Source organism: Hevea brasiliensis, chromosome 6, assembly GCF_030052815.1.
Source record: "Hevea brasiliensis isolate MT/VB/25A 57/8 chromosome 6, ASM3005281v1, whole genome shotgun sequence".
Taxonomy (NCBI): domain Eukaryota; kingdom Viridiplantae; phylum Streptophyta; class Magnoliopsida; order Malpighiales; family Euphorbiaceae; genus Hevea; species Hevea brasiliensis.
In genome coordinates, this window is record NC_079498.1 from 54,307,768 (window position 1) to 54,320,419 (window position 12,652).

Genomic DNA, 12,652 nt, shown 5'->3' on the forward strand with positions numbered 1-12,652 from the left:
ATGTCTGCTTCCTCCACAGTTAAAACATGCATCTGTGGCCTTAAAACAAACCCCACCGTGTGTTCTACCACAAGTTTCACACTGTCGTACTAATAGCGCTTCTCGGGGTGCTTGCTGGGTCTGCTGACTAGACCGGGGTGGTCTTTGGCTAGAGAATCTGCCTCTGTCAGATCTATGGGAGCTAAATCCCCCAAACTATTTCCTCTTCCCAAAACCACTCTCAGGTACTTGTCCAGTAGTCTTTTCAATCTTCTCTTTCTCTTGTGTACCCTTCTTCACTACTCCTTCTGATTCTATCCTTTCCAGTTCCAGGGCCTATGAGATCAACTCAGAGAAATTCTGATGTCGAAAACCCACAACTTGCATTCTCAGATTCGGCCTTAACCTGGACTCAAACCTTTTACATCTATCTCTGGGGGTGGAGACTAAGCTTTCAGCATAGTGGCTCAATCAAGAGAAGTCTCTCTCATATTCTGCTATGGTTTTGTCCCCTTATTTCAAACTCAAGAATTCTTGTAACTTCATATCCACATATGCATCGGGGACCCACTTCTGTCGAAACTCCCTCAAAAAGTCTGACCAAGTAAGGACTAGAGGTTTTACCAGGCTGTGGGGGATGGTCTTCCACCATTCATACGCATTCCCTTGCAACAAAGAAACATAATACTCGAACTTCAACTCTTCTGCACACTGCAGCTTCCTGAAAACCCGTTCCATTCGCTCTAACCACTGTTTTGCCTCCAGTGGATCCATAATGCTCTTAAACTCGATGGCCCCAAATTTCATCAATTTTTCATATTGTCGAGCCGAGGACTGTGGTTGTGCTACACGTGCTTGCATCTGAGCTTGGGGTGGCACATTTCCCTCAATTTGCTGGAAAAACGCAGTCATCTGCTGTGCAAACTGAGCAGGAAACTGTAGTGCTAGAGTAGGATCTGGAGTGGCTGACCCACTCACGTTTTGGAGTGCTGGGGCTTCCCCTCAAACCTCAGCTCAACAGATTGTTCCACGGAATGATCTCCTTCTTTCATTCCGTTTTCCCAAAATTTCTACTTCCTGAGAATAAACACAAGGAGGTTGACCTCCGTTAGTGCATATTCATGATGTAAATATGTCATATGTATCAATTAAAGACACTTGAGCAATTGTACTTATCAAAGAAATATTCACATACATAGTCAAAATTTATTGTAAAACAATGCTCTGATACCACTAAAACATGTCACACCTTACCCCTCTATAAGGCATAATATGATCCCGTAGAATACCTAATGAACTACCGAACTTCACCTACCGATAATTCATTAAGTACACTACAAGGGATTTTAAAACCATTTTTTTTACATTTTGTAAGTGGTGAGCATTTTGGTAGGAATTAAAATCATTTATTCAAAGCTTAAAAACTAGTAAAATTTTTTGTCCATTTTTATTTTTTCGTAAATTTTATAAAAGTTTCGGTAGAGTGCCGTCTGTATTTTGATAAAACAGTTCTTCAAATACCTGAGACAAACGCTTCCAATAAATTTTCCACAACTCCCAACCTCCAAATAATCTCAAGTCAACACAATTCAAGTCATTCCACAATTCAACCAAAAATTTATCAACTTAAAATATTTCATAACTTCATTCACAGTACATATAGTTCAAAATTCACAAATACAAATCTTAATTTACAAAAAGAAAATCCAAAAATAATATTATTACAATTTATTATACAACTGCTCAACTTTATATTAATACATAAAACATTACAATATTTACATCAAAATAACTACAAGGGTATAAAACAATACCCGTACAAAAAGATCAGTGTAGTCCTCAATTTCAATAGCAGCTCACTCTGCTGCTTTCTCCTTGCTCTTATCAGTGACAGCAAAATAAGCTATCGCTGAGTATAAAAATGCTCAGTGGTATACAATAAAAATTTAAAATACAATACATAAATCATTCATTGACAAAACACAATTTAAATGTTGTACAATTACATTTCACCAATTGTCAAAACTCATTATAGCAAAATTTTTGGGTCAATTAATTTAATAAACACAGTGTTGCCAATTCATACACAACTTAAGCCATGACACAAAATTTATGATCAATGCCGCATTGTACACCACAACAAAGCAATCTACAACCCCACTAATCGAAATCAATGAGGGAGGTGGCTATCTAGCTAATGAGTACTCATCCGATGTACAACCTCAACTGGTAAACCAGAGAGGGAGGAAAAATAATCGATCTCAACCCCATAAATGGGGGAATAATATGGTACTGTCATGCTAAGTGTGAATCCGAAATCAAATTAAAACAATTTATTCAAATATTGCATACAAAAATCAAATCAATTTCCAAAGTTACATTTTCATTCACAAAATGGCAACACAAAAGTTCTTAAACTCATAATGCGTACTAAATCCATTTTTCAATGATAAAATGCTTAAATAGGGTTTATTGTGCACAAACCTGACGTGAGTCACCTCTAGGCCTTGACTCAGTCTTTTAGACTTTCTTAGCCTTTTTCAGCTGAAACACACAGTTTCACAGTGTTTCAGTACCATAACTTAGCATAAAGCCAAAAATAAATTCAAATTCACTTTTATCTAGCTTATATATGCTAAACTTGACGTTCTTTAAAATTTGTGTTTTGGGGTTACTATTCACTACACTATTCAAGTCAATTTGTTGACTTTCTAAGGCTTAATAGGTATGGGAACTCCAACTTCACCCACATACCACATTTTGGTTACCAAACTTGTTGGTTTTGGTCATTTTCTCAAAACTTAAGTCTTTTAGGCAAAATTATAAATTTTCAGTTTTGGTGTCTTAGGTTGCACTATTCCATTGGTCATTTTACTGTTAGAATTTGGCTAAGTTTTCTTCATAGAAAATGTTCCCTATTGTAACACCTTGAACCTCCGAGTTATGAATAGTACCATTTTTGGTCCGTGACTAGTACTATTCAAAGACACCTTGAAGACTAAAAATAAAAAAAAAAAATTAATTGAGATAGACACAATAAAAATTCAAGTGAAGCAAAGACCTAAGGATTTAACGGGTATTAAAAAAAAGAAAAAAAGAAAAAAAGAAGGATTATGACCCGATGAGGGGCATTTTGGTCAATTCACTTCAAGAGTTGATTTTTGACCAAAATATCAATTTAATTAAATGAAAATAAAATATTGAATTATGAAGAAATATTGAGGGAAAAATTAGAGTAAAAGTGAAAAGAAAATAAAAGAGGCAAAATTCTAGAATTTTAAATTGCATTTTTGACCTAAAAAAAAAATTAAAGGACCAATGGGCTAGTGACAGTTAAACTTAATTAACTAATTAAAAGAAATAAAATGGGTATGAAAGAAGACAAACCCCTCCCTTTTATTCTCTATGTGCCACCACCCATCTTCACTCTTCCTTTCTCTTCTTTTCTCTTCTTCTCCAATCTTCTTCCACCATTGTTTTCCCTTCCAAGTCTTGATTCACTTCAATTCCCTTCATAAATCCCATAACCCACTACTATTCAGAGACTGAGACCAGGTAAATTTTAAGGACGAAATTTATTTTTAAGGAGGGGAGAATTGTAACACCCCGAACCTCCGAGTTATGAATAGTACCATTTTTGGTCCGTGACTAGTACTATTCAAAGACACCTTGAGGACTAAAAATAAATAAAAAATTAATTGAGATAGACACAATAAAAATTCAAGTGAAGCAAAGACCTAAGGATTTAACGGGTATTAAAAAAAAAGAAGGATTATGACCCGATGAGGGGCATTTTGGTCAATTCACTTCAAGAGTTAATTTTTGACCAAAATATCAATTTAATTAAATGAAAATAAAATATTGAATTATGAAGAAATATTGAGGGAAAAATTAGAGTAAAAGTGAAAAAAAAAATAAAAGAGGAAAAAATCTAGAATTTTAAATTGCTTTTTTGACCAAAAAAAAAATTAAGGGACCAATGGGCTAGTGAAAATTAAACTTAATTAACTAATTAAAAAAAATAAAATGGGTATGAAAGAAGACAAATCCTTCCCTTTTATTCTTTATGTGCCACCACCCATCTTCACTCTCCCTTTCTCTTCTTTTCTCTTCTTCTCCAATCTTCTTCCACCATTGTTTTCCCTTCCAAGTCTTGATTCACTTCAATTCCCTTCATAAATCCCATAACCCACTAAAAGAAAAGATCAAAGAGAACTCTGATTGAGGTATTGGAGCAAATAGAGCAAGAGAAATTAAAAGAAAAATTGAAGTTGGAAAAAAAATCACTTGAGGTAAGTTTCTTTTCATGTTAGATTAGTTGTGTAAGCCTTGAATGAAGTTAACTTATGATGAAATTTCATGAGAAATTGAAAGGAAACATGTATGGAAATCTAAACTAGGGTTTTGGCTAACTTAGAGGAAATTACGGTTTTGATGTATTTTAGTTAAATTGATGATAAATCTAAGTTAAATTGAAGTAGTATGCATGATTGGGAGTAGTAAGATTTCATGAGATTGCATAAATTGAATTATGGGAGATTAGGGTTCATGAAAAAATTGGGTTTTGGTGCTAAAGAGTGAAATTGGTGTGTGTAGTGTTAAATTATGATCATTTGAGGTTTATTTAGTTTGAATTGACATTGGGTTGATGAGTGGAAGTAATAAAATGGTAGAATTAAGGAAAATTGCAAACTTTGGTGTTTGAAAATTGTGGGGTTTGTGCTAGGAAGTGTCATTGATGTGTCAATGCTAAATTATAGTCATTTTGGGTGAATTAAATGTGAATTGAGGTTGGTTAGAGGGAATAATTGAAGAAATGAAAATTTTAAACCTAGGGCAGAATTTATACACTGAGTTCAGTGTGTTTGACAGCCCATATATTGAGCTACACAACTCCAATTAGTGTGAAAATAATTGAAAATGAAACTTAAGACATAGGGCTAGAATTTTCATGAAGAGACCCACCCAAGAAATTGCCTAAACCTTGGCTTGAACTTAGAGACACAATTCTGGAACCTGCAGAATTTGACTATATGAACAGTAAAATTTGGATGGCCATAACTCTCTGTAGAAAACTCTGATTTAGGCGATTCTTAAACCAATGGAAACCTAAGACATAGTAGAACATTTCATATGAAGAACTTGGGGCAAATTATGGACTTAACCCAATCAAATTGCTGAGCAAAGTTGAATCATCAAATCTGCAGAACCGCAGATTTATCATATGAACAGTAAACTTTGCATGGCCATAACTCTTTCTAGAAAACTCCGATTTAGGCGATTCTTAAACCGATGGAAACCTAAGAAATAGTAGAACATTTCGTATGAAGAACAATAGATCAAATTATGGACTTAACTTGATCAAATTACTGAACAAAGTTGAATTGATAAATCTGCCAAAGCTGATTCTGCAGCATGAACAGTGACGTGAACAGCAACTGTATTTTGGTCATAACTTGAGCTACACAGCTCTGAATTAGGCGATTCAAAAAGGAAAATAAAGTTAAGAGCTAAATGAACAATTTTCATGCAGAACACCTCACCAAATTATGATCGAAACTAGGTAAAAATTGGGTTCAAATATTGGGGCACCAAGCTGTCCCAAAACCAAAATATTCTAAAATTTTCAAAGCTAACTTGGGATGCATTAGACATGCATGTAATGAGTTCTTGGCAACAATTGAGATTAGTATTGAGGTATTCTATTTTTGTATTTTCAGTAGAAAAAGAAGTTGGAACGAACAAGGAGAAGTAGGTAACAAGAAATGAGAGCATTGAAGGTTTGTGCACAACTAACATTTTCTTTGTTTTTAAACCTGTAAATTACTTGGAATGTGTTAAATTGAATGAGTTTGCTCTGAACAAGTTTACTTTGATTGAAATATGATTTTTCTCTTGTATTTAAGAAATTTAGGTGTTGCCACCTTTATTTGGATATTATGATGAATTTAAATGTGTTTATTGGTTTATAAATGTGATTGTTGAATGGAAAATTTTTGGAAACTGTTTTGAAACCACAGTTAGCATGACAGTCCCTTTCGGAACTCCCCAGTAGTAACGGCTACTTGGGGTTGGTAATTGATATTGATTATGTCTCCCATTAATAACGGTTAGTGGGGTAAGACTACATGAGTACTCATTAGCTAGCTAGCCCTTCCCTCATTAATAACGGTTAGTGAGGTTGAGATTGCTTTGTCGTGGTGTACAACACGGCACTGATCATGAAATTTTGTGTCATGGCCTGAACTGTGTGTTGATGTTGGCAACACTAATGCTTTGTGAATTGTGATTTATGAAGTATGATTTCTCATTTGAAATGTTATTCCAATAAATGGCTCTTATGAACTTAGAACTATTGTGATGTTTTCATGCTTAAGAAAAATGTGATTTATTATACTTTGACAAATTGTGTTTGACCTTAAGTTTTAAAGTTATTAGTTGTGCACCACTGAGTGATATACTCAGCGATAGCTTCTTTATGTTGTCGCAGGTAAGGGAAAGGAATAGTACTATTTTTGGTCTGTGACTAGTACTATTCAAAGCTCGGAGGTTTAGGGTGTTACACCTATTGTCTTAACTTTATTCTCCTTTTTGAATCACTCAAATTGGTGTTTTTTAGCTCAAGTTATAGCCATTTGAACCATGGCTGCCGGATTGGACTTAACCCAGATTTCTGGGCAAATTCTGGTTCTGGTAGTTTTAGGTCACCAAATTTGGGTGGACAAATGACTTAGTTAATGGGATAATTTGGGTTTGTGTTCTTTATGAAAGTTTTAGGTCTATATCTCATCTGCCCACTGGTAAAAGTTCAGGTAATTTAGACCTGCCTAGCCCATGTTATGGGCAAATGAACAAACACTGTTCATTTGGTCAGTTTGTACAGGTCAGACTGAGAATTTTTGGATTTGGTCAATTTGTTCACTAGGTTTTGGTCACTTTTTAGGCATGATTCCTAAATGAAAATTGTGTCATTTTGTGTCTATTTTCATTCCCAATTGGTCTCATATCAATTGGACTTGTAAATTTTCAGTTTTGGTCCCTCAAAGGGACCTTGGTCCTGCTGCCTGCAGCATGACCACATTGAATCCGAATTTAAACTCAACTCCACAATTTCCAACACAATTCATTTGGTCACAAATGACCATTTCTCACCGCAAACTAGGTCAAACACATCATTTCACAATTTCTCACATTTTTGCCTCTAAACCCTAGGTGTTCAAAACCCTAATTTACCAATTTGTTACACTTAATTAATTCTAGGCATACCAACATCACTTCCACATTCATACAAACTTACCTACTCTTTTAATTCAATCAAAACACATGTATATTCATATCAAACCCTAGCTGGCCAAAATTTCATATAGTCCTCCAAAGATATTTTCATTTCATTTTAAGTATATTTCTAAGTTTATCCAACTATAAATATAATTAATTCAACTAGAAATTCAAGTTTAGCTTACTAACCTTGAATTGCAGAATTTTCTTCCTCTTCAACTCCTTCCTTTCTTCTTTCTTTTTCATTTTGTTGTAAATCTCCTTATCAAGATCTAGTTACAAGATTTAGTGATGGAGAGTAGGGTTTCTATGGTGGGAATTAAGGTTTCTTCAAGCTCAAAATGAGCTTTAATGGAGATTTTGTGAGGGAGAGGGTGAGAGTGAGAGAGGACGGAAAGGTGAAAGAAATGGGCCTTTTTGTATTTTTTTTTTTATCAAATTTATCCTCTTGGAAGACCAATTTTATCCAATTTTTAATTTTTAATTTTATTAGTATTTATGACATCATGCATGATGTCATCTCTTTTCACTTTTTCATTTTCTTTTTATTTTTTTATTTATTTTTTCATTAGTTTTTTTAATTTAATTTCCAGTTCTGAAATTTTTTTTTCTCTGATTTTATTTGACAGTTAGGTCAGGAGTCAGCTCTCGGGGTCAGTTGACCAAATTGCCCCTCGCCGGTTTAACCCGGTTTGTAAATAATTCAATATTTCTTCTGGCTCCCTGACCTAATTATTTGACTGGCTTGACAACCTTTTTCCATGATTTTCTCTTTTCCATTGTGTTTGTAATGGTCTTAAGGACCGCAACGTCATATTTTATGGTTCGAAATTCGAGTTTAAATTGACTTCACAATGCTTCCTGAGAAGGTCACCCATCGCTGTGACTCTCGGCTCATTTAACTTCTTATGTTCTGTTTTTCTTATTTATACTTAACTGATTGACAATTACTAATTATTTGTGTTTATGGCTTATCTAATTGTCTTAAGTGTGGTTCTAATCCCCTTAATTATCCGGACCAACTCCGATCACCGGAACAGTGAAATATACCAAGCTATGCAAATAGGGGTGTTATAATAAGAGAAAGGAAAGAGAGTTCTAGACTTTTCATCCACACATTAGAGCTTTTGAAATTATTTGCATGCAAAGCAAATAGATTACCAAATTATTCCAAAGAAAAGAGATCCAAAATTGTTGCTAAAAATTCCTAATAGCAAGAGACTTGCATTTGAAGGGAAGAAAATATCAATAGGAAGATAAGATTCCACCCTTCACCAAAAAAGATCTAAATTTTCAAAGAGAATTGGAATACCAATTCCATCTACCCATTCCAACTACCCATACAATGCTACAATTGGAACTCTTGGCTAATCACCATTCAGATTGCCCAAAACACAATTGTCAAACCCATCCACATGTCTCCAAGACTTACCAACACGCCACTCTTCCATGCAAAGCATGACCAACAACTTTAATTTCACAAGTAAATGCCAACCAATAGCTGGATTGCTAGACCATTCATTGTCCAATTCTAAAACCACAATAGACCCTCAATAAAGGAAATCTTAAACAGTTGCTGAAAGAATTATGCACCAATTGCAAGAACAATTCATCAATAGGTGTAAAAATTAGCAATTTAAAATTTTTCATAACCTAGGGTTTCATGCATCTTGTAACCACATTAAGCTACTAAAAAATACATTATTTAGTCACACTAAATCATACTTTAAATGCTAATTAAGCCTAATTGCCATTAGAAAATAATTTCTCCAAATTCTAACTAGTTAGGGTTTTAGAGAATTCTTAACCAATAGGCGCAAAATCAAATTCCTAATACCTAATTCGGGGAGCAAGGCCACCAATTGTTAGCCCTTTAGCTTGTCCACACAAGCCCTTTGATCAAAGCCTCTTGCTCAGCTCAAAACTTCTTCCTTAGCTTCCTTATGGCTCGGCCAGCAATTGGAAGGGAGGAAAAGTATGTTGTTTGAGTTTTTCTCTTATGAACGTAGTGAGAAACACTTTCTCAATTGTTATTCAAGAGCAACAACACTTAGTGCTCTTGAATCCTTGTCTCAAGGATGAAGATGAATGTGACATCCCTTATCTGTCTACAGTGTAGCCGAGCAAGATATGCCACACAGTGTGCTGGAGCACAAATCATATTTCAATTCAATTTACCCTTTTTACTTATTTATTTACAATTTTCGATTGATCTGAATTTTCTGCAAATTTTAATGAAAATCCGGCAGAGTGCCAGCTGTAAATTGGAAAAACAGTTCTTCTGAATCTGTTTAAAAGACACTTCCAATATAGTTTTCAAATCCAGAACTCTAATATACGCACATCTCAACTCAATCTCCAAATTTACACACTATTTTCAATATTTTTTATTCACATCACTATTCAAATCACATTCATGTATATTTCTCAACATTTCATTTTTCAACATAATATACAGAAAATTTCAACAATATGAAATTTCATATATTTACATTATCAAATAATTTCAAGAGTTTATAGTTACAATCCAAAACTAATACAAAATACAAATTACAAAATGCCACCCAAAGTACTAATGTCCTACCACGTGCACTGCAGATGTGAGGTGACTCTGGACTCAATATGTAGCTCTGAAAGTTCACCCGGTCTGATGTCTGCTGGGCTCCCCAGCTATGTCTCCAGTACCTACGCGTGGCAAAAGCGACGCGCTAAGCAATTCTCCTTAGTGGTGACAATATAAAATAAAATAACTAAAATAAAGTAAGTATGCAAAATGTATGTTTATATTTTTGGTGGACTTAATTTCTGATATTTATTGCAGTTTTATTCGATTAAAATTTGGTAAGATTTATTATCATTGCCCGAGTAACCCCTACTAGTCAACTGCACTGGATAAACAGATAAACTGGCACTGGGTACTAAGTACCTCAGACCATCACACCATCGGTCACATTGTGTCTTCTGGTGTGCAACAGAATATCTAATAAGCTGTAATAATTATTAGGGATAAAACCCGAGTATAACAACTCAATCAACATAGCCAAAGGCTATTATGTCACAGAATGGCACGTGAGGCCATAAAACACAGAATGGCATGAAGCCATATGCAGTTCTGCTAATAGAACCCTATTGGCTTGCCAACCTATCCAAACCAATCTTACTAGGTGTACTAGGGCATGTTACACTCTTAATTTATACAATTCCTGAAATTTAAGTTTAGGTGTTACTATTCATTTCATTGGTTAACTAAAATATTGACTTTTACAAAGACAATAGGTACATTGGTTTTAATACTCTCAACATACCACATTTTACATTCTAAAATTGTTGGTATTGATTGCCAATACCATTTCTAAACTTAATGTTAATTGTTCAAAATTTTCAGATTTCAAGCTTCGTGTTTACTGTTCCATTAGTCACTTTTGCAGTAGGAATTTCGCAAAGTGGTCAACATGAAAGTTGTTCCTTATTTTGTCTAGTTACATTTCTTGTTTGAATCACTCCATTTGGAGTTTTGTAGCTCAATTTATGGCCCAAAAACCACAACTGGCCAGATTACAAATTTTCCAGATTTTATGGACTGACCAAATCTACAGTATTTTGATTAGTGACTACAGGTCACTTTTTAAATATGTTATGATCACAATTTGGGTTAGGTTTCTTCAAGAAAGTTGTAGACCTATATCTCACTTGTTGCTGGTAAAATTTCAGGTCAATTGGATCTTTCTACACTGAGTTATGACCAAATGACTAAATACTATTCATTTAGTCATTTTACCCAGGCAAATTACAGGTCACCCGGATTAGGGCAATCTTCAGGTCAACTTGGTTTGGTTTTCTGGGCATGGTTTCTTCACCAAAGTTGTGCCATTATGTGTCTAGTTTCATGTCCAATTATCCTTGCACCAATTGAACCTCTACAACTCCAGTTATTGCTGCCCAAACCTGCTAGACTCATGCCCAGTCCTGCAGGTCACCAAGGGCAGCCACACTAACATCAATTCCCACTATACAAACCACTTCATTTCTTGTTTACACATAACAAAATGGTCAATAATTGACCATTAAAACTCACTTTCACCCTTACATGATCAAGATCTCCATTTTATACCCAAACCCTAACCCTAACATCTCAAATCATGCATTTAACTTGCATTTCATCATTTCACTTAAGAGACTAATGTTAAGGTAGCCATACTACCATTTCTAGTTCCATGAAATCCTCAAAACCTCAGCATATCCAAGGCTGCCGAAATTATAGGATGGGCATACACATGATATTTATTAAATTTCCTAGCAAATTTACACTCATTCACACTCCTTCAACATGAATTGAAAAAGAAAAGCAAGTTAAGTCACTAACCTCTAATGGAGCTAATCCAAAGCTTGCAAGAACTCTTCCTTTAGCACTTCCTTTTGCTCCCAAAAGCTTCACTATGAGGAGAGAACAAGTTGTTGTGTTGGGAACTTAGGCTTTTGTTGGGTAAAAACTAAGAAAATCAAACTTGGTAAAGCTTGGCTATGGAGGGCTATGGTGCGGCAAGAAAGGAGAGAGGGAGAGCAAATGGTTATTGTGACACCCCTTACCTGTCTACAGTATATCCGAGTAAGATATGTCACATGGTGTACCGGAACACTCTATTTTATCATAATCATTTTTATTCTTCCTTAATTTATTTTTATCATAGTTTTGAATATAACTTGAGAAATATAATTCATTTAAGTTATTTATTGAAATTATAATTTGTTTGAGGTTCCGAAAATTTTATAGAAAATCCGGCAAAGTACTGGCTAAAAATGGAGAAAACAGTTCTTTGGAACCTGTGAAAAACACTTCCAATAATCATATCCAATCATTCTCAACTCCAATAATCATCAAAAACTCAATATTTTTCAACAAAATTTCTCAATCATTCATTTCTCATGGTACTCATATGTATAAGAAATAAATAAATACTCAAATTTTCCATTCATAACCACAATTTTCACTATTTACATTAACATTAAAATACATTATATAAGTCTTATTTACACAATAGAAAATAAAAGATAGTTACAAAATACCAAAATGAAACCTAGTGTCCTACCAATGCACTGAGGATGGTGAGGTGACACGGACACTATGCAGAACTGCAGGATGTCTCACCCAGCCTGTGGTCTACTGGGCTCTCGGTCAATATCTCCAGAACCTACGCGTGGCAAAAGCAATACGCTAAGCAATAATACTTAGTGGTGCCAATAATAAAATAAAAAAGAAATAACAGGAAGTAAATATGCAGTGAATGTATCGATGTCTTATTACAAATAAATTTTCAATGAGTATTTGTAGTCTTACTTATTTTGTACTTGTTATATTCATTACTTCGTAAAATTTATCCACTTTTATTTTTGGTTG